General features: G+C 33.6%; 2 long non-coding RNA genes and 1 pseudogene across 7 annotated transcripts; 1 reads left to right on the top strand and 2 right to left on the bottom strand.

Moving 5' to 3' along the window:
* The first annotated feature begins 373 nt into the window (after nucleotides 1-373).
* On the top strand, nucleotides 374-4123 carry LOC136223748 (uncharacterized). Of its 6 annotated transcripts, none has more exons than XR_010686119.1 (5): nucleotides 374-578; nucleotides 1200-2320; nucleotides 2426-2709; nucleotides 3353-3444; nucleotides 3636-4123. It is a non-coding gene; the product is annotated as an uncharacterized lncRNA (long non-coding RNA). The 6 variants fall into 6 exon arrangements; XR_010686121.1 differs by having other exon boundaries at nucleotides 374-1301; nucleotides 2254-2320; XR_010686120.1 differs by having other exon boundaries at nucleotides 374-1305; nucleotides 2254-2320.
* Nucleotides 4124-8767: 4644 nt separating this feature from the next.
* Nucleotides 8768-10400, bottom strand: LOC136221983 (uncharacterized). Its single transcript, XR_010685438.1, has 3 exons — nucleotides 10236-10400; nucleotides 9992-10146; nucleotides 8768-9432 (listed from the first exon to the last, which is right to left on the bottom strand). It is a non-coding gene; the product is annotated as an uncharacterized lncRNA (long non-coding RNA).
* A 9245-nt stretch (nucleotides 10401-19645) lies between these two features.
* Nucleotides 19646-21950, bottom strand: LOC136224639 (calcium uniporter protein 4, mitochondrial-like; annotated as a pseudogene).
* Between the last annotated feature and the right edge of the window lie 4249 nt (nucleotides 21951-26199).

Below are 26199 nucleotides of genomic sequence, written 5' to 3'. Positions count from 1 at the left end.
TGAATGTGTAAATTGAGTCCATCATCGGATAATGAGTTAGCCGATATGCCTTGCATACTTTAATACTTGAAAAGAACGATGTGGAGATGTATGAACCACAATGAGCTAGCCGACATGTCTTTGATTGCCACCTAAAAACAGTATACACTACAAAAAAAAACTTACTATTGGGTACAATTTTGAGGGACAAATTAAATATATTGTCTTTAAATGTTATTTTCAGATAAAGATTGGGGACTAAGTTTTTATTTGTCTTCAAATGTTTTAATTTTAGAATTCAGGGACAGTTTTATCGTAAAATTAAAGTCTATTGTTTAATATTAATATATTGGGGACAACTCAAATTCCACGTTTCCAAAATTTCTCAAAACTTTACCGCCTAAGACTCCATCTTCACCAAAAATTGTCATTCTCATCTCAATTGTAATCGATTCACGACTCTTTTCCTTCAACCTCGGATTCACTAGTCACCACCTCCAATCCATATCTCATCCACTACTCAAGCGCTCTCCAGTTCAGTTCTCATCTCTCGGTGGTTATGTGGTTGCCGGAAACTTCGAGTTATTTCTTTATTTCTGGTAATGCAATTAGTTTAAATCTGTAAGTTGTGATCTCAAATCCATTTTATTTTCTGCAATTTTGTGCGTTTTAGGTATACAGCTTGCTACTAATTACAATAGATTCCACTTCTATTTTATAATACCCCTTCTCAATTTTTGCATCTGTGGCACTTTTCCTTTTTTATTTAATCTCTTTGGCACTCTCTTAATTTTGATTATTTGGCCTGGGAACTGTCTTCTATAGGCATGATCTAGACTTTGTTTTATATTGAGATATTCATTGTGTAGTTATGTTAAAATTGATTAGATTGATTAGGTATTCGAACTGGGTTTTATGGGATTTGGGATATTTTCTTATCACTGTTTGTCAATTCTGTTATTTTTTTTTAATTAATTCAGTTCATATGGAATTAGATGTATGGTTGAGAGGCATGTTTTTAGGAAAGACATTATTTTCAACCGGTGTACCTCATTCTTGGATCTTTTAAGCTGCTCCCTCTGTATGGTAAAATATTTATTATTAAAATCTGTCTTACAGTTTTAAATTTACTTTCAAAAAAATAATATTATCTAGAAAGAAAACCTTCTATACTCGTGTGAACTGTAATCAATTGATGGAAACATGTCTTTGTCCGCCAGATATTTAACAATCAAGAAATTCATAGAGGATCCAGATTGCAGGATCTTCTTAATGAGTTCGAAAGCTGGAGGGTTGCTATAAATTATACAGTACATGTTATTGTTGGTGCTTCTCTTTTCTCCTGATATTATCTAATTTCATGGACTTGTCTAGTTCAACCGATCATGTTTACTTTTTGCTGTTGTTTTTATTTGTGTACTGTTCGATATTGTTGGTTGGTTGCTGGTAGGAGTTATTTGGTTACCAATATTTGTTTTTTTAATCATAATCAAACACTTTTATTCTAATGTATGGAGGGAAAGAAAAACTAAAAAAATAAGAAACAAATAGGTACTCAATCATTAAATGACTGCAATTTTCACTGATGGAAAAGAAATGGCTCGAGTTAAAAATTTAAAAACTAAACTTGGTATTATTGTGTAGAAATTGGAAGATTTTTACTTTTGACGAATCAAGGAAATACATATAAATTTATATTTACCTTTGTTTTGTTACAATTATATGCATGGATTTGAGGGTCACCAAAGTTTGGCTTTTGTTATATATATATATATAGTTTGAACTCTCACATCAAATAAAAGAGAGAAAGACCTTTTGCATACACTCTAATGTTTGAGAGTTTAATTTTGTCATATATTACAACATAAATAATAGTATATAGTTTTTATTTCCAAAGTGACTTCACTCTTTCCATTTCCCCACCACATGGATAAGGCAATATTATTGTTTTGCTCTGCCATTTCTCCATAATTTCCAACAGGTACATTTTTAGCTACTTCTTATAATAAGATATTAATTTTGTTTCAATTTCTCTAATTTAATTTACACCCATTCTTTTTAGTTATCATGTGAATATTAATTATATTCAAGTATATATGTCATCACATATACAATTTCATTAAATGCATGAACAGAAAGTTAACATGATATACATATATATAATTAACATGCTTTCCATTATAACTCATTTATGTTTAGTCAAGTAAAATGTAAGAAAGTTGCAACCATCTGATTGCTATAAAACCAATATGGGTTGTTTTTTATGGGTTGTAGGAACGCCTAGACAACTCACGAGACAATGCCGTGGATGCACATCATATTTTTGTCAAGCATCTAGAAAGTAATTGTGTAGAACTTTATGTTGTTGAAATAATGTCCTTAAAAATACATTTTATATGGTTCAGTGAATTTTTTCATTAATTTTAAGTTCTTGTCTTACCTACAGGTATGTCATTGATCATGTTCATAGTGATGTTGAAGTTGCTTCTTTGATGCACTAGATGAACCAGGGTTAGAATGTTTAGATATGCATTTTTAATTTGAACTGGTGCCTATTTTCTGCACTTTTCAATTGGGTTTGCAACTGTGTTTGAACTCATTTTCATGTTGGTGATGCTAACAAGGATCGTGCTTGTTAGGAAAGGCCCAAAGTGTGGATACCCCAAGAACTGTTCTAAAAAATCTGGTGAATGTAGTTCCAAGTAACAGTGAATTTGTCCAATATCTAAGGTATTTTTAATTATTTCTTCGATTTTTACATGAAGTTGAAGACTTTGGCATGATTATTAATGTAAAAGACACTGATTTTCTTCATTCCAAATGGAAAGTTCATAGAGAAGTGCCTATATAATTGGATGCTATGATCATCAAGCCATTTGTGTCAGGTCTGATGCATTTGTTTCTTATAGCATGAGAAGTGCTAATAGCCAATTGTAGAATTTAAAGCTTGTTATTTTCTCACTTATTTTTGTATGCCAAATTCCAAAAGTTGTATGTTTTATACACCATGACACTGATAATATTTCTAGGTGTTCATAGCTGCGACTGGATGCTGAATTAACTTCTTAAGCATGAACTGATTTAAATGTATCCCAACCAATATACAATGTATATTTTCTGTACGAATCAAGTTTGACACTATATTAGCACATTTTTAATTGTCTCTCAAGTTTTGTGTTTCCAGTATGTTGCCGGGGTCAAATTAAGTTTCTTGTCTGACTTTCTTCTACTTCAATTGTGGGTCCATGACTTTTCACAAGCTTAATATATCTTAAATAACTGATAATTGATATTGATTCATAATAGCTGTTAATTTTTCTTGTGAGCCAATGTATGTGTTGCTGCTTTGTAATTGTAAGTATGCTTCTGCCAGGTGAAAATCAATCCATATATTAGGTTGTGAGACTAACAGGTTGAGTGGATTCCATATTCACAAAGCACTTGGCCAACAACGACAGTAAACAGGTAACGATGTTACCTCAACAAGAAAATGAGTCTTACATGGTTACCTTTTTGTAGGTAATTCAACCTAATAACAAAAATTATTCATTATTCTTCCTCGTATGACCTTATTTCAGTTTGATAGTTTTGCAAGTTTACATATTCTAAAAAGCATTGATTGTGTGTACATCATTTGATTTTGGTAAATCTTGTAGGTGTGATCAACTTCAAGTGAGCTGGAAAATGTTGTTTGCTTATTTAGTCAATTATGTGCTTCTTTCAACCTTCAATTTCATGGGTTTGATGAGAATAAAATCAAGGCGATACTAAAGTTCATCGTAAGGCAGCTGAGGGTGAGGAGCAACAGAATCGAAAAAGGAAGGAATTTGCTTGTCATATGGCATTGGCCGAGGAAGCCCGTCGAAAAGTTCAAGAACAGAGGAAATTCCAGGTTCACAACTATTAAATTTCTTTGAACCCATTTGTATTGGTCAGTTTGATTTGCATTTTATTTGGAGAGAAATTAGAGATGAGAAATCAATAGGGTGCAACGACTAGAAGAGAACTTTGAGCACGTAAGCTTGCTCTATTTCACATGCTTGCTAGCTATTTGTATCTTGAGATATGGTTTAATTTGATTTAGATTCTTTGTTATAGACTAAATGTTTTTGCAATCGTTGGACTAAACAGCGTATTAGTTTAAAAGGAGGGGACTAATAAATTATTTATCCAAAAATATAAGATTTGCTAGTAAAAGTGAAATATTTTGTGCATTGCAACAGAATAATACTACTATTGTTCTTAAGTTTGGATAATAGCAGATACATGTGATATGCTGCGAGTGTGCAGCTTGTTTGGGATTTGGGTTCATAGTAAGTGTGTGATAGTGTAAAAATGAGGTTGCATAGTTCTCAATTTCTTAGTAGTTTGTGGACTCCAAAATATTTTTGATCTGTTTTTCTTACAGTTGTTTGTTCTTAATAAAATTTGTATTTTTATAAAAAAAGTAAATAATCTTTTGTGAAGTTACTTTTCAATGTTGACAGGTTCATTTCAATGGAGAGGTCACGAGTTCGAGTAATTGTCTCTTAATGACGGGACAAAAGTCATCCTTTTTACATAGGGACGATAATCATCCCTTTCTCTGAGGGACAAAAAATAATCACTTTATTTTGAGACAAAAACCGTCCCCTAAGAATAGGGACAAAAGTTGTCTCTTATGTAAAGGGACGACAACCGTCCTTTTATTTGGAGACAAAAAATTGTCTTCTAAGAAATAAGGACAGAAATTGTCTCTTTTGCATGGGGACTAAATAGTCCCTACAAATGGGGACGACAATCGTCCTTCAAATTGGGGACAACATTTGTCTTTATTGGTAGGGACGATAATTGTCCCACAAAATGGGGACGACATCAACTTTTTTGTCTCCTATTGCATCGGGTACGCTCGAATAAGGGACAAAACAAGGAGACGAAAAAAATTGTCCCTAAAAAGATAGGGGACAATTTTTCTTATTTTTGGGGACAATTTTAACCGTCCCCAATAGTCATTTTTTTTTTGTAGTGAACCAAATAAGAGTAATAGGCAAAAATAAATCGAAAACTGCCTATGATGTGGCTTGGTAGCTAACTATTGTCTTTTCTAACTTTTCAACTGTGAATACAATATGGCTAAAGCATATCACATGCATGTTCCCAAACCGATAAAAGAAATAAAAACTTAAGGCTTAATACATCTTAATCCATATACTTGTTCAAAAACATCAATTGCTCCCTATATTTTAAAATGTTTTATTTATCCCATTAACTTGTTTAAAGTAACCTATTAACTCCTTAAAATTCAGGTGCGGGAGAAATAAGTGATTTTGGAAAAGTGGAAATATGTAGACTAAGCAAGTTCAATGAGCTAATATATCACTTTGAGAAAATCCAAAGGGCTAATAAGTACCTTTCAGGAATCAATTGATCAGTTTAAGCAAGTTTGATATAGGTATATAGAACTTTTTCAAAGTATAGTGGATATGTGATTTTTTTTTGGAGAGGGTGCCAACATAGTTGGGATGTCCTGCTATCATAAACTCTCCTCCTCACCTTCAATTAAAAAAAATGCATGAAGTTTCAATTTTTTTAATCTAAATTTTATTGAAACTACATGTCTTTAATTGATTTTTACCAAATATAACCCCATTTATGTTGACTTTTTACTTTGAGGACAAATAAAAAATAATTAGTGGATGCAATTAATGTAAGGGTAACAAAGTCTTTTAGTTAAAATTAATTGCTTTTCTTCATTCTTTTAGTTGCATTTGTATAGAAGATTAAAAAAATATAAAAAATACAAATTCCATTGGTTTCCAACTAATTTCCGAAGGTAACTAGCTGTTAGCATTTTTTACAACATCACACATAGCAGATTGATGATTGATACTAAGGGTAAGTTACTAAGTTTGGCTCTATGGTTATTGGGAAGAATGAATTTAGCCTCCACATACAAAAACAATGCAATCTTATGCCCAACATTTAATAGACAGTTCGATTTCAAGTGTTATTAATGCAAAATGATTTGTTACTTATTAACAAAAAGATGTTATAATTCAAGACTTATTGGTTAGCCAAAATACTAGAGGTTGTAGGGTGACCAAAACATTAAATTTCACCTGAAAAACTTATTAACGAGGCTTGAAAATGCCCCTACAAATAACGGAACTCCAAGATAATGGAACGGAAGTTGGCCAATCCTAATGGAAGTGACCTCCACAAGGCAATGTATATGGCCTGGAGTGTTATGCTTCCCAAAATGCAATTCAGACTTCTGCCAGATCACAATCTAACTCGAGACAATGCCATAGAAATCAAATAGTCCAGCAATAACCCGAACATTAGAGAGTGTTGCTTTACAAAACAATAGAATGTCATCCGTGTATAGCAGATGCGTTGGCATCATATGATTTATGGAGTAGACCATTCGGTCTAATTGACCAAGATAAATAAGGTTTGTAATACTTCGACTTTAAAAATCCTCAACTATACTAAATAGGATCGGAGAAAGAGGATCTCCCTATATTACCCCAGGAGAACAAGAGAAATAACTGTTTACTCTAGTGTTTGCCTCTGGCAGTATAAGATTCCAGTCGAGTGGGTTGAATGCTTATGCAATGTCCATCTTCATACACATATTTCCCCAAAGGATTTCTTCTGTAGGATATTAACTCTACCGATTTCAGTGGTTAAAATGAATCAAAATAACGACATGGGTGACGCGTCAATATGAGTAAAGTCAGATCTCTAACTGAAACAAAACGAGACAACAACATGTCGATTCTTTTTATGAAAAAAAAACCAAATTTTGTTTTGTTTATTCATAAAGAACAGGACATGTTATAACTAGGTGGCACATACGTGGATGACATGTGTCATTTTGATCAGAGATCTCGGTTGACTCGTGCTGACGTGTCACCTATATTATTATTATGATGCTTCTAAATCCTTAAAATCGTCAGAGTTACCTAATCAAGAAAAAACTCAAAGTTAAGTGATTTTATTGAGATAATTTGAAGTTCAGTGACCATTTAAGACAAACATGTAAGTTTAGTAACCAATTATGTACTTAATACTATATTAAATTATCATAATTCAAAATGTATAGAAGGATGAAACTTATTATCTTAGGTCATGTGATGGTTTTGATGGTGTAAAGCCCAATACATTCTCTGGTTGAAAAGAAAAACATTTGACTTAAATTTCCTTTGGCATGTCTCCGTTAGGAAGACGAAGAGGAAGATGAAGAGCATTTTTTTGAAACCTCACCTAAAAACCTCACGTAAACAAATGATAAGCTCCATTTTCTAATCTTTCTTCTAAAAATGTTGTTGCTTGTTCATGTGTATTCAATTCACCAATGTCAAATTTCTTCTTAGCAACATTAACATAGGGAAGATGGCTGAAGAGAATTTTAGAAAGAGAATTTTACACAAAAATGAGTGACTGATATTCAGCAATTAAGGGTTGGTATAAAGGTGATATCTAGGGAAGATGACTGACTGCCTTTGCTGCCTTTTAACTGATGTTACAGACATTAAGAATAACTTTAATGTCACTCCCTTCCATCCTTTGGAGACCATTTGATTATTGGACTTTAGAGTCATGCCCTTCAACTCAAACCTTTCTGTTATTTCCTTAAGTGCAATCTCCCTCTTGCCCTTGTGAATGAGAAGTCCATTGAATGTGAAATCAAATGTGACTGGTGTATGTTGCCTCATCCAATCAGTGCCCAAAATTATGTAATAGTCCCTCAGTGCCAAAGTCCATAATGGAAAGCTGAACTTCTCCCCTTGCATTGTCCATTGACGCTCCTCAAATATGGTATTCACCAATAGCTGCCTGCCATCTGCTACAGTCATAGCAACTAGATGGATTTGAACCAAAGGAAGTTTCTTTGTAGAAGCAAAATTGGCATCCAAGAAGCTATGGGTGATGCCATTGTCTATTAATATCATGATGTTTCTCCTGTTAAGCACTCCCTTCAACCTCAGGTTCTATTTCCTCTTCTAGAGGGGTTTCACCAAGTTCTGCAATTACTTTTTCAGCTCTCATCATGTTGAGCTTCTTCGGAGCACATTGATGTCCTGGAACATAACTATTCCCACACTTCATTTTGTGTTTACTCTTCCTTATTATTCTTGGTGTTTGTTTCTTCATAATAACAATGAATTAGAGATATGCCACTTATCCGATTTCTCAACTATACAATACTGGTATGAGATATTGCATATTCGGGAAGCTGGTGTAATACTGTTTTCACCTATTATGAAGAGGTAGTGAGCTTCTCAATGAGAAGCAGATGTAGAATTTGAAACTAAACTGTAACCGTCATTGGGGAGTATGCTCAACATCAGCCAATTGGTCTCCATATAGCTATATAACTGATGCTACTGTCATGGTAGTACGCAGACCCACCTGCACTAAAATCAAAATAGTTTACATACTCAGTCTGCATTAGGTAGTGATCCCCTAATGCTTCATTTGGCCAAAATGTCAAGGAGATATGACAACATTCTCTCACCAGTCTCTTCTTTCTACCATTTTGCTGCTTCTTTCGCCAACTACTTTATTATGTGCACAAACCAAATATTTTCATCTTCAACTTTATTAAAGTAATATATAAATTATTTCATTTGTTCTTGAGCTATGTTGTAGGGAATGGAAATTTAAATTGAAATGGATACCAGAATATGTTATTTCTAAAAAAATATAGCTGAGAATTGGAAATGGAATACGAAAAAAGAAACTGGAAGGACGCGAAACTGAAGAAAGAATTTACATTGTAACATAGAATCTATGGGGTAATTCCTCGAGATTTACTACATATTTATTTCTAGGTTGTGGTTTCAAAAACGAAAAAGAAATACAAGATTTGAAGATTTACAATTTGGTAGACAAATTAATTAATGTTAGCTACAATGGTTGTTCTTGAGGAGGTACTCACTGTACCTCTATTTTTATTGTTATTATTATGGATTTCCCCACAGTCACCACCGAATCATGCGTCCATAGTCGAATAATTCTCAAGAACGTGGCTACTTTTCTTCTTGTTGTCATCGTTCCACATCCCATCAGCTCCATGCCATCATCTCAATTCCAGATACCCAAGCTAACTTTTCCAACATATCTGACCCTCCTTTTCTACATATTGTAACCAGAGTTGCAACTAAACTCACTGTAGCTGTATTGTTATTGTTATTATTATGCGCCTATAGTCAAATAATTCTCAACAACTTGGCTACTTTTCTTCTTTTTGTCATCGTTCCACATCCCATTGGCTCCATGCCATTCTCTCAATTCCAAATACCCAAACTAACTTTTCCACCATATCTGACCCTGCTTCCCTTAATATTTTACTTATTTTTCTAATTGCATTACTATAAGTCTTCGACACCACCAATTGTTCATCTCCCTTCCCCACCATTTCAAGTATCCTTAATGCCTCTTCCGGCAACACATCTAAAGATGGACCTATAATGTATTGAGAAAATTGATTACTAAGCAAATAGCATGTGACAAAAATTCACACTTTTAAGACTATGCTTGTATAGACTTCAAATCTAAAAGGCATTCACATATACACATTAGTGATATAAAAGCTACTCTTGGAAACTTAAGCTTTACAAAATACAAAAGCTAAAATGCTTGCTTTCCTCCAATTTTAAACTAATTTTTAATTTAACACCATATCATTCCCAACATGCATCCGACAAACACACTATCAAAATTTTCGATCAATATCCACCTTTTTATACACTTCTATTTCACTAGAACAGTTCAACCATAATATCCAAGACTAAACTATGAAAGTTTAAGTGCAATAACAATACCACCATATTTCTGTGGGACTTGCCTGTAATCCAAATTCGAAGTAAAGTTAATCATTTGTTTCTACTTAAATAAGTAGCTGATTCTTATTAGGATTCATCAACCAAAAATCGTGCATCTAAGCAATAAAGGACCGCTAGAATGATTTCTTTTTAATAATGCAGATTTATACAAGCAATTAGTAATTTAAACCTCAACTTACATGAAGGATCCTATCCTGAAAAGGGGTTTTCGCCGGCCACATTCTGCAATCACATATAGGATATCGTTTTTTGTTCTTCTGAAAGCCCCAAAAATTTTCTGATGCACTGAAATCTTGACATGAATTTTCTTCTTGTTTCTTCACCATTGTTTTTCCTGCACAAAATTAATATTTTTTCAGATTTTATTGTTTCTTGTCCTTTCTGAATTATCATTGCTTTCTATAAAATTCATAGTCTCATTACCTTGTAGATGCTGATGGCCTCCCTGATTTTGATTTTGATTTCCTTCTTGATTCAAATTGTTTCCATTATCGCTTCTATTCTCTCAAGTTACTGCTGCAATATATATAAGAAATTTTCAAATAGAAAAATGGCAGACAAAAAGTATGAATGAACTTTGCAGAATGCAAAAACAAGAAAGGCTGAGTTTACAAGATAAAAAGATCTCAACCAAAGTGAGAAAGAAGAAAAAGAATTAGATTCAGATTTGGCTTACAAGATGTAGTTTCTCAATTTATCCAGAGCACTCCACATCTTCCATACATGTGTCTTCTCATCACTCATACGTATCTCTCTGCATGAACTTCTAAATGTCAAGAGGATTCCACATCTTCCATGTACGTGTCTTCTCAATACAAAACATCTTCACCAAGTGTCTACATACACATACCAAAACTACACCATAATAATGGATTCTAATCCTCTCCTGTATACCAATAAATTTACAAGGTCTGAGATACCACTAATGAATTAATCTCAAATATTAAACATTAAAACACATCTACTGATCAGTTAACCATAACAATAATATTATTAGTTAGGTTTTTCTTCCAATAATTCTACAAATATGGAGACACACTTCAATTGTTTCTAGTGAATTAAGTTTACCTCCCCAAAGTTCCTCATAATAATTTTTGGATGAAAACCCTTTCCCTCGATTCCATCCCAATTCCATGTATATACATAAAGTAATTTCCGAGTATATTGATAAGAAAAGGAATCCTAAGTTTTTATGCAAACAACAAAACTGAGAGAGAGAAAAGAGAGGAGAAGAAGAGCCATGGGAGAGAGAAAAGGAATAAGAAAGATGTATTGAGGCCATTAGAATATATTTATATACTCAAAGGGTAAAACCCATCAAAAACAACAATTTCAGAATGAAATGAAACATTACGATTTTATATTAGAAAAGTGAATGGATTTGTTTGGTAGATAGCTTGTTGATGGCCAGGGTTGGGTTTAGGTTGAAAAATCACATCCCAAGCTAACCTAAACAAAATTAAAATTTATGTCTAAAAAAATATTTCATATATAAATTTAAACTAGATATCGCCACCCGATATCCCTGAATGCCATATGGCTCCTGATTTTCGGGATAATGTGTGATTATAGCAATGGCTGGATACTTGACTGGGTCTGGAAAATCATCATGAGTCAAGTTTCTGGCACTCTATGATTTTGTTGTATTTAGTGGAGGAGATATTACATCTTCTATTTTTTGAGAGTATGTTTAAGCCTATACCATGCCACGGTTAAGTAATATTTCATCCAATTAGTAAATTAAAAATATTCTTTAATTCACTCCATTAAAAAGTGAATAAAAATTGATTTGGATTGAACCAACGATTTGGAAATTGAAAAATGTTAGTTTTGATCCTTGAATTGGATAAAGGAATCAGCAACACAAATTAAATATAAAATGTTGTGAAAAATTATCTTATGGGGATGTAGCTCAAATTGTAGAGAGTTCGTTTTCCATGCGAGAGGAACGGGGTTGATCCCCCGCATCTCCACACATATTAAGTTATAATAAAAGCTAAATGATTATGATTTATCTTATCCGTAGATCAATAAATCTACATGGTTGCTATTTGTAGTCATTTTCATCCCTTCGTGGATATTGTATTTGTTTTAGTGTGTAATCATGTGAGGTTTTATTCCTTACATTTTGCTTGTTGTACTTCTTTATTTTTTATCTCATGAAATTACAAGCATTTTCTCAAAAAAAAAAAAAAATTGATTAGTTTTAAAATATTTTTTAAGTTATCAAATTTCTCATATCAGGTTGTACTAAAAACTAAATGTTTATAATTCAGTTTAAAATTAAAAACTAAATATTTGAATTACTAAATTAAATATTTATTTGACGTAATAAATCATGAGCACTTGATTGGTTATTTTTAAGTGATTTTTTAAGTTATCAAATATGAATTAAGAATCATTTTTATTATTATCTCTAGCATGTGTTTTTTAAGCAAATGTCCTTTCAACTTGAAATGTGTAGAAAATGAGAAAACTGCCCAACTTCCCTTTTTTTCTTCTTCTCATCTCTTTCCCCTCTTCTTTCAAAACCTCATCATTTATTAAATACACAACTTGTCTGATTTTGTGAATCTATTTTGATGAGGAAGAGGGAAGTTTGTCTTCCTTCTTCCTCCTCCCCCCACCGGTTAGATTTGTTGTGTTTTTTCATTATTGTTATTCGTCTTTTCTGTTTCTGATCATATACTTCATCTGATCTCTTTATTCTTCTGAATTGTATCTACTCTCGATTATTATTTCGTTTATACCTTTTTCGAATTTAGCACGAGGGGAAACAGTTTATCTTATTCGTAGATCAATGGATCTACGCAGTTGCAACAAAAGAAATGATTCACATCCGAATATTCAGAATGGCTTAAATGATGATGATTGGATTGCTTATGCTTTTCTATGGATTTGGATTTACGAGAAGTATATGTTTTCTTGTTCTTTGTTTTTAATACCTTTTATGGGTTTTTTTGCTCGTTGTAGTCATTTTAATGCCTTTATGGATCTTGTAAGGTTTTATTCCGTATACTTTCTTTGTTGTACTTGTTGTTTGTTCATCTATTAAAGATATAAGTACTTTTATCAAAAAAAGAAATGTGTAGAAAATGCTCAGTCTACTTTGGATCTCTTATTCTTAGTTTAACAGATCCTAATAGGGTAAATAATTTAATGGTCCTTAAGTTTTTACTTATCACACGGTTTAATCCTCATATCTTAAAAAACACATTAGAATGTCACATTTTTAACCAACTTAGGCTAGGTTGATACATAAATTTCAAATTAGATTAAATTAATTTTGGTTGCCCACTTTAGAAATCGTTTTTACCCTTATTTTAATGTACCAGCAGCTACGCAATATTACCGGATCCTAATGGAATTATCAGTACTTCGTATAAAATGGGTATGGGACAAGTATGAGCTCAAAAAAATTACTAGTGACGGGTATGAGAATATCACGGGTATCCGTTACTTGATGGTCCCGACTATTTTATATAAAAAAACATATGAATAATTTTAAATGTAGACATGAACGAGATCCTTTTCGGCTCTTTCATTTAGTACCTAGGCAAGCAACATCCTTGTAGGAATTATCCAATCGTACTAAATTACCGATTAAAAGTTTATCCAATTGTGTTATTAGATAATTGCAAATGCTAAATTCATTAAGGGTAAATTACAAAATTGGCCCAATAGAAAGACTCATTACATATTTAGACTCATTACACTACATCGTACATATTCAGGTCCATTTTTAAAACCGATTAGGATATGGCTAGTTGCATGGGAATGGGTATTGTACCACTGGTAAACAGTACTATCTGATCCTAATGAAATTATATGTACATTGTATATAAATGTATATGGGACAAGTATGAGTTCAAAAAATTACTAGTGACCGGTATGAGAATATCACGGGTATCCATTATTCAGTGGTCCCGACTCCTTCATGTAAAAATCATATTAATAATTTTAAATGCAGTGGAAATTGAAACCATAACTTATTCTCTCTCATAGTGGTCATTGTTAATTTGGTTCTATATAACTTGATATAGTGGTCATTGTTAATTTCATTTTTTATATAAGAAACCCTAAATCTTTCTTACTTCACCAGCAGCCACCTTCAAAATTCTCTCTTCTGTGTGTCTAGCTAGGAGAGTGGGAATAAACCGGAGGAGAAGAAACTCAATTCTTGTGACATGCTAAGCGTAATCAGACAAGGTTTGTGTCTTCTTTCTCTTTTTATTTGATTTTCTTCCAGCTGTTTGTTGAAGATAATTTGAAGGGCTGTTGTGAAAAGATGACGGTAATAAAATTTAGGGTTAGGGTTATTAGGTATTTCATTGTGAAGTTTTGATTTAATACAATTATTGTGAATTAGAAATTTCCTTAGTCTTTTAGGTTAGTAGGTAACATATGGACGGATCCAAACCCTATGTTGAGAAGAAGCAATTCAGATTCCAGTTTTTCCGATTCACTAGTGTCAACTTCTTCATCATTTGAAACTCCTTTTGTTCGTAGTAATTTTTCACAGATGCTGGATAGTTAAAATCTTATTTAGATTTTTTTTAGATGGTGCAAGCAGTGCAGGAACTGTTTTTCCAGATCTATTTCTCCATTCGAATTTGATTGTTTACATTAATTGCAAGTCTCTGAATGGTGGGTGACTTCCTGTTATTGGCTAGGATGAGATAATTGACAGGAATTGAAAACAATGCGTTGATAATAGAAAGTAAGAAAATGAGTTGATAGGATTGAAAGCAGAATTGATGTTCTTGGGTATTTCTCTATTTAACACCATTTTTATATGCAAAAGCGGACACCACAGTATTAAATTAATAAAAAGCTAAATTATATTAATTTGTTATATGGGTTGGTTTAGTGGACTTCTTTTAACATTATCAAATGAGATTTTTTCTAAATTTTTTTAAATCAATGGAGTAATATTATGCCTTTGTGGAAAGGTGGACAAATGATTTAACTTTTTCAAACTTCAGATTATATATATATATATATATATATATATATATATACATATTTATTTATTTTGAGAAAAACAAAAAATGGATGAAAATGACTACAAATAGCAAAAAGAACCCATAAAAGGCACAAAAAAACACAAAACAAGAATATATTCCTCGTTAATCCAAATCTATAGAAAGACATCTGCAATCCAAACTTCATCCTTTAGACCATGCCGAATATTCGGATTAGAGTCTTTTTTTGTTGCAATCACGTAGATTTATTGATCTACGGATAAGATAAATCATTTCCACTCTTGCTAAATCCGAAAAAAAGCATAAACGACAGAATAATGGAGAGCAGATACAATCGGACGGATAAATAGTTTCGAAGAAATATATGAACACGGACTAAAAAAGCAATAAAAAATTACAGAAATCTAACCCGGTGCGAGGAGAAAGAAGGAAGTCCTCCTCAAAGTAGATCAACAGAATAGGAAGAATGATGAAAAAAGGAATGAGAAAGGAAGAAGAAATGAGTTTTTCTTTTCACTTCAGATTATATATTACTTCACACGCATATGGTTCAAAGTGTGATTTTCTTTTTCATATATTAACTAAGGCCATTAATAAAATGGACAAGTTTTCGTTCGTCTTTGATTCCCACATATTATAGGCTAATAAAATGGTAGATTCCGACACAGACAATTTTGCCTTTCTCTAATCACTCTGCTGTTTCACAATCAGCAGTGCCAATAAGGAATTGCAAATTTTGCTGCACAATAAGTGGATCTTGATTCAGTAATGGCAAACAGAATTCTAATCATAAATTAGATTAACTAACTAATTAATCATTATGGGCAAAAAGCATCACGAGGCCGTGATATTTCGTTGTTTGGTGCATTAATCTTATATTTAGACACATTCAGCCCCTGACTTTTCATTGTTTGGTGCATTAAGCCTTCGATCTTTCATTTAAGCACATTGAGTCGTTGATCTTTCATATTGGGTGTATTAGGTCATTCCTTAAATCAATTCATATATAGGTGTATTAACGGCCTGTTTGGTTAGGTTTATATAACTACAACATTTAGCATTTTCTCTGGACACTATAAAAAATTTTAGCTTTTCAAGAAAAGCTCTTTTTTTGAGAGATTAATGCACCAAACAATGAAAGATTAGGGCTCAATGTGTCTAGATGAAAATCGATGGCTTAATGCAGCAAACAATGAAAGATCAGTGGACTCTGTCTAATTCATTCATTAATCTCAACTCCATGTGCACTATGTCTAACACTTCAGATGGAACAATACAATTGATGTCTAGATTTTGCTTGCTGCATATTAAAACTGCAATCCTCTTAATAACATTTCTTATCCAAGTTTATTATTAAACCACGTTAATCAAGTAGGATGCAACATTGTTAGAAAACTGAATTAAATAGCGTCAAAAAAGTGTGTGATAAATTTCGAATGAAACTTAGAAACTTGGATTATTTTATGTGCGACAAGATGACAGAGATATGCCTATGACAGCTAATGCATAATGAAATTGGTAAAGCTATTCAATGTTCTTTATATACATAGAGACAGAGGACATGTCTTCATCAACCAGTGCTTATGGTTTAAAATTGTTTTTTTTTCATCAAATTCAGTGTTGGACTTGCGTTCCCTTTCCTTTAGAGATAGAGACAAGGAAGCGGGGTAAACTTTGTTTTCCTTTTTTTTCTAAATCAAAACCGATGTAGATAGAAAGAGATCCAGAATGAATAGGGAAAATCTGAATAGATCTAGACAACTACGACGGTTGAGAATGGAAAATAAACAAGAACAAATGATGATTTTTAAAGTAGTTAATTTTGTGCAGGAAAACAATGGTGAAGAAAAACAAAGAAAATTTATGTCAAGATGTGAGTGCAGCAATAGATATTTCTGGTGTGGTGAAGCTCTTAGCCTAGTGGTTGAGAGCTAACCGGTCATGGGTTCGAATCACATCTGGGTCTGGTGGGTAAGTTGAGGTTTAAATTACTAATATTTTATGTATTTAATTAATTATTTTTTCAAGAAATAGATAAAAGAAAAAAAAAACATATATTGTGTAAGTATTACAATTAAACTTAAGTGATGAAGGGAACATATAAACTCTGTTCATCTCACTAGCCTCTATTTCAACAAATCTTCCTTCTCCAACAGCCACCATGTACCCTAAAACCCTTTGCAGAAATCTTAGTAGATATGAACAGATCAAAAACCTGAATAAATCAAAATTTCGTGGCACTCTCCGGTTTATAAACTCCAACATGTTGAAGCTTCTTCACAACAATGATGTTGAAGACGGTGTTCTTCTTGATCTTAAAAGACCTGCTTGGCTTATTTCCTCTTCTAATTTAATGTTAACTACTCTTTATTTCATTAATTGTTTATTACATTTGCTATTCTGTAAACATAACAGGGGAAATAATGCTGCAAAGATTCAATTTCCCACATGGAGTTGGAGTTGGAGTTGGACTTTGAGTCATTACTGGGTTAGTTCTCCAAATTGCCTCTTTACTGTTTCAAAATTATAGTATCTAATGACAGTAGTACTTCCATAAATCTCATTTTACAACGTCATATTAGTATAAAAGAATCCTAAATTTTCACTTTGTAATTTAAATAGTTAGAGTCGTTGAATTAATTTTAATAACTTTGGAATAAGAAGTTGCTAATTGCTTATAGTAAATTGAAATAACTTGTATTTGGCATGATGTTTTTTTTATAATGTTTGTTTGTAGTATTATAAGAGAGGAGGGGAGGAAATGTTGAAGATGAAGGAAATAATATTTTTCTCAAATGCAGAAGAGGATGTTGGAGAAGATGAGGGTATATTATGTAGTGCAAATAGGACAAAAGCAACAGAAGCCACAGACTATGTATTTGAATGTGGAACTGATGAAAAAAAGAGAGGTCTGAATTAAGCATATGCAGGTTTGGGCTTATTAGAACTGATGAAGGAGATGTTTGTTTCTTTGAGCTAGTTAATATGAAGGATGTCATGAAAGTTACCATATTTCGGGTACTTGAAGATGAGGCGCAACTAATACTCAAGTGAATCACCTTAGTTAAGCATGGTATTGATGTCTGACCTACAATAAATCTCTCAGGTGCCAATTCTTTCAGGGATCAATGTTTATTAACTGATTATTTGTTTAGCAAGAATCTCTTTCCAAGTCAAAATTGCAAAGGAATAAATAAAATATGATATTGATGTTACAAATATTTGTTTAGAAACTTCTTTTATGAGAAAATTCATTTGATGACTAGGATTAATCAATGAATGAGATGTTCTGGTTGTTATCTTATATTTGAAATATATGAGATTTGTAGTCTTAATGAAATACATTACTTGTTACCTATATTGCACGGAATCTAAAACTAATATTGGGAAACGTTATTTTTATAAAAAAATTCGCTAGGAAACTTAATGCAAATAGAAAAGAAACCGAACAACGTTAATGAGAAAAGTTTATGTGCAACATAGGTTGTTACTAGCACATGTCCATTGAGCATTGTCTAATAAAGTTCTAAATGTACTTATTTTTTATAAATTGCTCATCGAATCTAGAAAGAAGAGTGATCTTCGACCTTTCCTATTGTTGGAGAATGTGTCTACTATTTCCCAATTCCATGTGAATGGTTCTATATGAACTTAATCTCTCTCTTCATTCTTCTTGAATTGCCCCCCTTAAAGGAGCAGGACCCCTAGAGTTTAGAGAAGCAACGAACTAGTATAAAAAATACTTAGAGTCCCATCTCTCTCTTCATTCTGAACATCAAAGTTGGTTTTTGAACAGAGAATGAGTATTGAAGGGCCTGATTAACAAGCTTGGTGACGAGGAGGATGTAGAGTCAGTGTCACAGGTTCTAGCAGCAAAACAACAGTTGAATCTCCTTCTTGAACAGGAGGAAACTTTTTGGCGGCAGTGGACGAAGGTGTTTTGGCTTACCGGTGGTGACCTCATTACAAAATTTTATCACTCTTGCATTAAAGCACCACGGAAATAGAACCTTATTACGGCTCTTACGGATGACGAAAAGATGGTGATTGAGGACCTAGGCGAGCTGAGTAATCATGTTCGTATTTATTTTCATACTTTATTTGCTCTGCCTTCTGTTAATTTTTCTGATACATTAAATGTTTTACCCCAATCTATTTCTGATACATTAAATGTTTTATCCCAATCATGGTATTGTGTGCTGACCCTATCCATTTTCTTTGAAGTTCCTCTGATGTTCTCTAAGTTATTTTTTTGTTTAGAGTAGAAACAATATGTATCGATTTCCAATTAATTTAATAAGATTCTACATCATTTTTTCCATCTATCTTAGCTTGTAGAGCTTATACAAGAGATTCTCTAATTTTAGTTTTTTCTCTAATTTTAGTTTTTCGCCTGAATTCTTATAGTATTTTGAAGTCTGTATTTGGTTATCAGTCATGCTATTTTCTTTTTTACCTTGGTTTACAAATATTTCTATTTCTGTTCAGTATGTAGGTAGTTTAGGAAATGGTGTTACATATTTTTGTTAGTAGCAAGAGTTTAAAGTTTAATTGACTTGTTCTCATGTTAAAAATTCCTCAATTTCTATCTGATTGTATATCTCAGAGTCTTGGTTATCATCTTTTCTCCTCATGTTTACCTTTTTAGATTAAAAATGAGAGTTTCAGATTTGGTTACATACCTCCTGTTTGATTTACCAACAACAACATCACAGAGAAGGTAAACTAAATGAACCTGTTAATGGTAACAGAATGCTATTAAAAAAGGAACTCATAAACGCATCCTAATAATTACATGTACAATACATGTATTCATTTATTATTCTTTACTTTTACATCTTGCTACCACACCAAGTGGACTAAAACCTTTGACTAAAATGGAAAAACTTGTCGTCCAGAGGTGTCTGTACTTGTAAACTATAACCAAAACTTTTTTTGTCTTTCTAATATTTTCATTACTGGATATATCATTATTATGTCCATCAATGGGCTCAAACTCCGTTTCCGGGCTTATAAAAATGGGAGTAAGCATAGTTGTAGTCCTGGTCGGGATAAAAAGCTTTTCGGAGTTCATTATATTTACGAAGATCAAAATTATGAATTTCCATAAGTTTCTCCTGCTTTGTCTTGAATCTGCGCTGAAAATAGCCCTCAAATGAAGGCTCAATGGAGGTTCTCAGGAAGAACATATATGCAAGGCCAAAGTGAATAGAGGTTACAAAATAACAAATGGGTTCCATAACATCCCAGTTGAGTTCCCAAAATGTTAGCCTCATGAACCCAAGTGTTTGAACCATTAAGAACCCAAGTCCACAATATAGCTCTACTCGAACTTGGGCTCGAGCCTTTTTGTCTATCATGACCTTTTGTAGCTCCATTTCTTTCAATTGCTCTCTGTTTGAGTCATCAGGATATACTATTGACTGGGTAATTATGTTCTGAATTGATTTAGCCACCTGTCAAACATAGAAACTAAAATGTTTTGATGGGGTTAATCGGAATAACACAATTTTAGGGAATCAAGTGCACCTAAGAGGATTGCATGAAAGCCATTTGCAGCCTTTTATTAGACATGAGATAAGGACTAACTACAACATGTCATTCCAAAATTTAAAGAGAGACATTTCATTTGGAGTGAAATATTTCAAGCATAATTTAGTTTTTTATGTTGTCATTTTATGGTCAAATTAACATGGTTTCTAATAATTAATGGCTCTTTTCTGTTGAAACCTGTTAGTTTCTAAGTTTAATATATTTTAAGTCTCATAAAAATTGATTGTCAACTTATTTTAAGTAATCTATTAGTTCAGGGAAAATGTATTAAACTAGACTTAAAGTTTTTTGTAGAAGTATCAATTTAGGCTTGACGTACAAAATAACAGTAATACAGGTTTAATGTTTAAAAGAGAGTACCAATTTAGGCTCGACAACAAAATGTGATACGTCATTCATATTATTCCGTGAAGTTATGGCTTCTCACTCGATATAAATTGAAAGATCTTAACAGAATAATATGAATAACTGGTCACGTTTTTCTATCAAGATCTAAATTGGTACAATTTTTTAAACGTTGAGCATATATTGGTGTTGTTTTGTACATGAAACCTAAATTTATACTTTCCTAAAAACCTTAAGGCTATTTTGATATCTTATCCCTAAAGGTGAAGAAATAATTAAGCCTAGTTCCTAATATTAGTACATATTATTTTGATCTAGTTTTAAAAAATAAATTTTATCTTTATCTAAAAAAATCCACTTGTGCATGTGTCAGTTCCCAAAAACATGTCATTATGTTTGTGGTTTTAAAACAGACATCTGTGTAGAATCCCAACTACCGTGCTCTCCTTGCCCAATATTTAATGTCTAAGTGGAACCTATTATGCATGCCTACTTATTTTCTTCTTCTGCCTTTCTCCGGCCGAACCAGCACTCATATGCTTAATTGAATCACAAAATCCAATTGATATCACCGTTAAAATTAAGAACATCTAAATTAAAAATCGAAACAAAACAATAACTAGTTATACCTGCTCCGGGCGGAGGAACACAATACTCCCAAGAACATCACATTTCCACACGGATCCAACGTCTTAGCAAACTCAACACCTTCAATTTTGTTTCCACACTCCTCAACACAGATCTGAACGAACTCATGATATTGAATTGAGGTTTCCCGAATCTGCCTAAGCTTCACTTTCAGCTTCTCAGTCTGAGACAGCCTCAAGATTTTCCTGGCTTCTTCAACTGATATTCTGAAACAATTTAGATCTGTAGCCTCTGATTCCTTTGCTGGAGGCGGAAGAGCTAGTCCATCGAAGCAGATTCCATCTCCAGTGATGCTTTTGAGTCTCTCCTTCTCCTTCAGCTTCTCCCTGATAGGCATGGAAAGGAACTTAGGCAGCTGGTTAATTGATCTCCTGTGAAGGAAACCACGGAAAAATCCTCTCTCTGAGGATTCCTGCGGGTTGAGATACTCTTTGTGGATGTTTGATTTGGCTGCATTTGGGGGTACTGTGGGTTGTAATGAGGTAGGGGAAGAGATTGGAGAATGTTGAAGAGACACTGCAGTGTAACTTCCTGAGAGACGCTTCGTGAACAATTTAAGAAGCGCCATTGATGAAGAAGAAGAAGCACAGGGCTGAGTTTGAGAGCTTGAAACGTTTTTTGGATGAGTTGATGGAGAAAGACGGAGGCTGAGACGGTCTTTTATAAGGTAGAAATATGAAATACAACAGAGAATCTTTCATTTTCAATTTCAAGATAAATGTTTTTATTTTTTTTAGGGCCAGGTGAGAAGAATCATACGGGTTATGACGTTATATTTCAACATCGCCCTTTTGTTCTTTAACATACCACTAAATTACTTTATTTTTATTGATTAGGGTTCAATATTTTCAATTTTTAGATGGATGATTTATTTAATGGCTTAATAGGCACCCAGCCCCCTAAACTTGTAACTTTTTTTCACCTGGCCCCCTCAACTTAGGGGACAACCTCTCAACCCCTCAACTCTCCAAAAACATCACATACACCCCATTACACCCCTATGTTCGGTCAAAATATTGACCCGTGTAGAAAACGCGTTTGACTGTTGACCACACTAATGTCATGTGTTATTTTTTTATTAAAATTTTCCATTCTGGCATAAGAATTCTGATCGAAATTCATCTCTGGCAGTTGCTCGCCGAGCACAAATGGTGGAAAAATTTAAAAAAAAATGAGGGGGTTGTGTGCCTATTAAGCCTTATTTAATTTATACTTTATTAAATTTGTAACATTTTTTGTTTTATTTATTAATTTTTAACAGATAAGGATACCCTATGTAAAAGGACGGGTACATGTAATTAAAAAATAAACGGATAAGGGTTTGAGATTTACACTATTCGCAAGTACTCTACCCGTTACCATCCCTAGTATGAATCAAGCCGTGAAATGGAAAGTTACCATCATATAATAGTATCTGATTGGGCGGTGTACTTCATGCGTAGTTATATTAATAGGGTTTGTAGATTAGTGATGACAACTGGTACTGTATATGTGGGTACCCGAAACTACACGATTATAATGGGACTATTGGTACACTATATAAAATTGTATGAAACGAGTATGAGATAGATATGAGAATACCCACAGAGTATCTGTTATAAATCTTTTATATATTAAAAAATATTATTACTTTTAGATGTAAGATGTGAGATTCAAACCCCAACTTTTTGATTTTTAACAATTGAATGGTATCATTAAACATACTTTATTGTTATTGATTAAGGTTCAATTTGTTCAACTTTTAGATGGATGATTATTAAAGTTACACTTTGGTTAATTTGTAAGGGTATCCCGAATTAAATGTGACGGGTATGAGATGCAAAAATGTTACCCATTAGAAAAATGTGACGAGTACGGATAATTAAAAAATAAACAGGTAAGAGTTTGAGATCGACGCTACCTATGGATAGTTAAGTGTTGGCATCCCTCATTCTGATACACCGGCACAACTGACCATCAGCTTTAGGTGAGCAAAAGACAAAGATACCCTTAACAGATACCACTTTCCTCAGATATACATGGAATAAAAAAAGGACAATCAAACTTAATTTTTTTTATATAAGATTGAAACTTTCCCTCCAAAATAAAATATTAATAGAAATTTACTTGGTAAGGGTGTAAATCCAAATCTATTTTATTCTTATATAATGAAAAACCTCACCATAAGAAAAACCTTTGATTTACAATTATTTAATTATTAGATTGTAACTTTTTCAAAAAAAAAAAATTCCCATGAAAAAATTAGATTGTACATTTTAAATATTAATTTTTTTTTTAGTAAAATTGACATCAGGGCAGTGAGAAGCCGAACATCCTAACTTGGTCGGCACCCCCGGACAAAAAACTAACCCAGTGCCTATATTATTAAAAAGAATAAAGAATTACAAGTAAGAGAGAATAAAAATGAAGAGTGGTGTTCAAGTGAATCGGTAAACTACACGACCCCTATAATTACACAAAAGAGCTGAGTAAGAGAAATCTGGCACAGAGGTCCACCATTTGCAGTGAGAGGTTGTTCTACCGTAGCTAGCAAGAATATCAGCAAATCAGTGAATGTCATTGATTGTAGTGAATGTCATTGATTGTAAACACTCCAAACAGTGAAGCCAATCTTGCCGAACCTGCCACGGCACTGTAAGAGATCGTTGGCGGAACAGCTGAACTACATACGACGAATCACTTTCAAGGCATAGCTTCGTCCAGCCCTTATTAAATGCAGTAATAACAGCAAAGATGGCTGCCTTCAGCTCAGCCATGTAGGGAAAACTCAAGGGAACCGGAAAAGTAAGGGCGCCGAGAAACATACCTGAGGAGTCCCTGTAGACACCCCCGCAGCCAGCATTGCCAGGACATCCGATAAAGGAAGCATCCTTATTAACTTTCCACCAGTCGGGGGGCAGCGGCTTCCAGCAGACCGGGATAATTCGAGGCGCACGGGACAACAGTCTTTCAATGCCCAGATCAGCAAGCAAACAACATTCAATAATAGAAAAGCAAAGCTGCACGGTTATATCCCGTTGAAGATTGCATCATTCCTGGATTTCCATACAAGCCAGAACATGTTTATAATTGCCGCCGCCCACAAAGGTCTAATTTCTGAACTGAATCTTTGCTCCTCTGCTACAGTAATAAGCTCGCGTAAAGTAGAGTCTAGTTTGATGGATCGACCAAAGAAAAGACTCACCGCTCTCCAAACGATTTTAGTGAAAGGGCAGTGCATGAATAGATGTGTTGTCGTCTCTACTGCAGCAGAACATAAATAGCACTGTGAAGTAATGTGAAAGCCGCGCTTCTGTAAGTTATCATGCATAGGGAGATAGCCTAAGATAGCTCGCCAGCAAACAAATGAGTGCGAAGGTAGCACCGTGACGCTCCAAACAAAATTACACCAAATAGGCATTATAGGAGGCGGCAATAGCCAATTACAGAACTGCTTAATAGTAAAAGCTCCACTAACTGCTGGTTTCCAAACACATTGATCATGGAGATCCCTACCCCTATCAATCCTAGGAATTCGCTGCAGAACATAATCCGGTAAAACAGGGAGGTTCCGCTAAGTATTTCCATCTAAGAAGTCCTCGACGGTGTTATTAAGATCAGCATCTGCACTGACTGGCCTCCCAAGGGCGTTAATGATGTGATATTGGTTATGAAAAAGAGATAATAACCAAATCAACAAGTTTTCCCGATCTATCTTAAGGAATTAATAGAATCAAATAACAAACATAAATTGGTGATAACAAACCAATCCCAAAGAATTAAAGACAATGAAAGGAGATCTGACCTTACACCTTCGAATAATTAAATTGGAACCTGAGTGTTTGGCGATTCACAAGTACCTTACCAAAATACTTGTTCACGATCAAGATAATATTGCAAGAATGATGACCCGGTCTCTCAAGCTCACAATAAAGAATTCAATCCCGGATTGAAAATAATTCCCAAAGGAAAAGAAAAACTTTTGTTCATAAAAATATTGATTTCTGATTGATGAAAATAATGAAGAATACAAGCCTTTATATAGGCTACAAAATAAACCTAAACCTAAACTAAAAAGAAAGTTGAATCCTAGTGCATCAAGGTAAAAGAAATCCTAATTAGACAAGGAAAAACATTAAATTCGTTTTTGTCCTTTAGAGCCCAATTTCAGCCCATTAATTAACATTATTTGGGCCTTTTAATTAGCTAGAAATAAGCCCAATCAAACCTATAAGGTTATAGCATTAATTTTAATGAGTCCCAATGGGTTTTGCACATGCCAAACACATGCAAGTCCAAAGCTTCTCTTAAAATATGATCAACCTTTTTACATATCACTATTATGGGCTTGGGCTTGGATACAACACAAAAACACACCATCTTTAATGACTTCGCTAGAATTCATTCCTTGTTTAAAGAAGCTCAAGATGAGTCCATTAAGCATTTGTTGGTCTTTCTTTGCACGATTCTTCGTCATAGGTCCAATTGACAGCTCCAATGGATCCCTCATGCTTCTACTAGGCTCCTTAACTCCAAGCTCCTTTGTTCCATGCTCTTGTGCTTTTGATATCACATCATTCCCTCTCTCTTGAAAAGGATTTGTCCTCAAATCTTCATCTCCTACATCAAACAAAGATAAATCAGCCACATTAAAAGTTGCATGCACACTATACTCACCTGGCAAGTCGAGCTTGTAGGCATTATCCCCAATTCGTGCGACTACTTGAAATGGACCATCGCCTCTAGGATGTAGCTTTGATTTTCTCTGAGCGGGGAACCTTTCCTTGCGCATATGCAACCACACCCAATCACCGGGTTCAAATAGAACACATTGTCGACCCTTGTTAGCTTGCTTTGCATAATGCTCATTCTTCTTC

This window comes from Euphorbia lathyris, chromosome 3 (genome assembly GCF_963576675.1).
Source record: "Euphorbia lathyris chromosome 3, ddEupLath1.1, whole genome shotgun sequence".
Lineage (NCBI taxonomy): Eukaryota > Viridiplantae > Streptophyta > Magnoliopsida > Malpighiales > Euphorbiaceae > Euphorbia > Euphorbia lathyris.
Note: the sequence above shows the minus strand (reverse complement) of the source record. Positions and strands in the feature narration are given on the sequence as shown.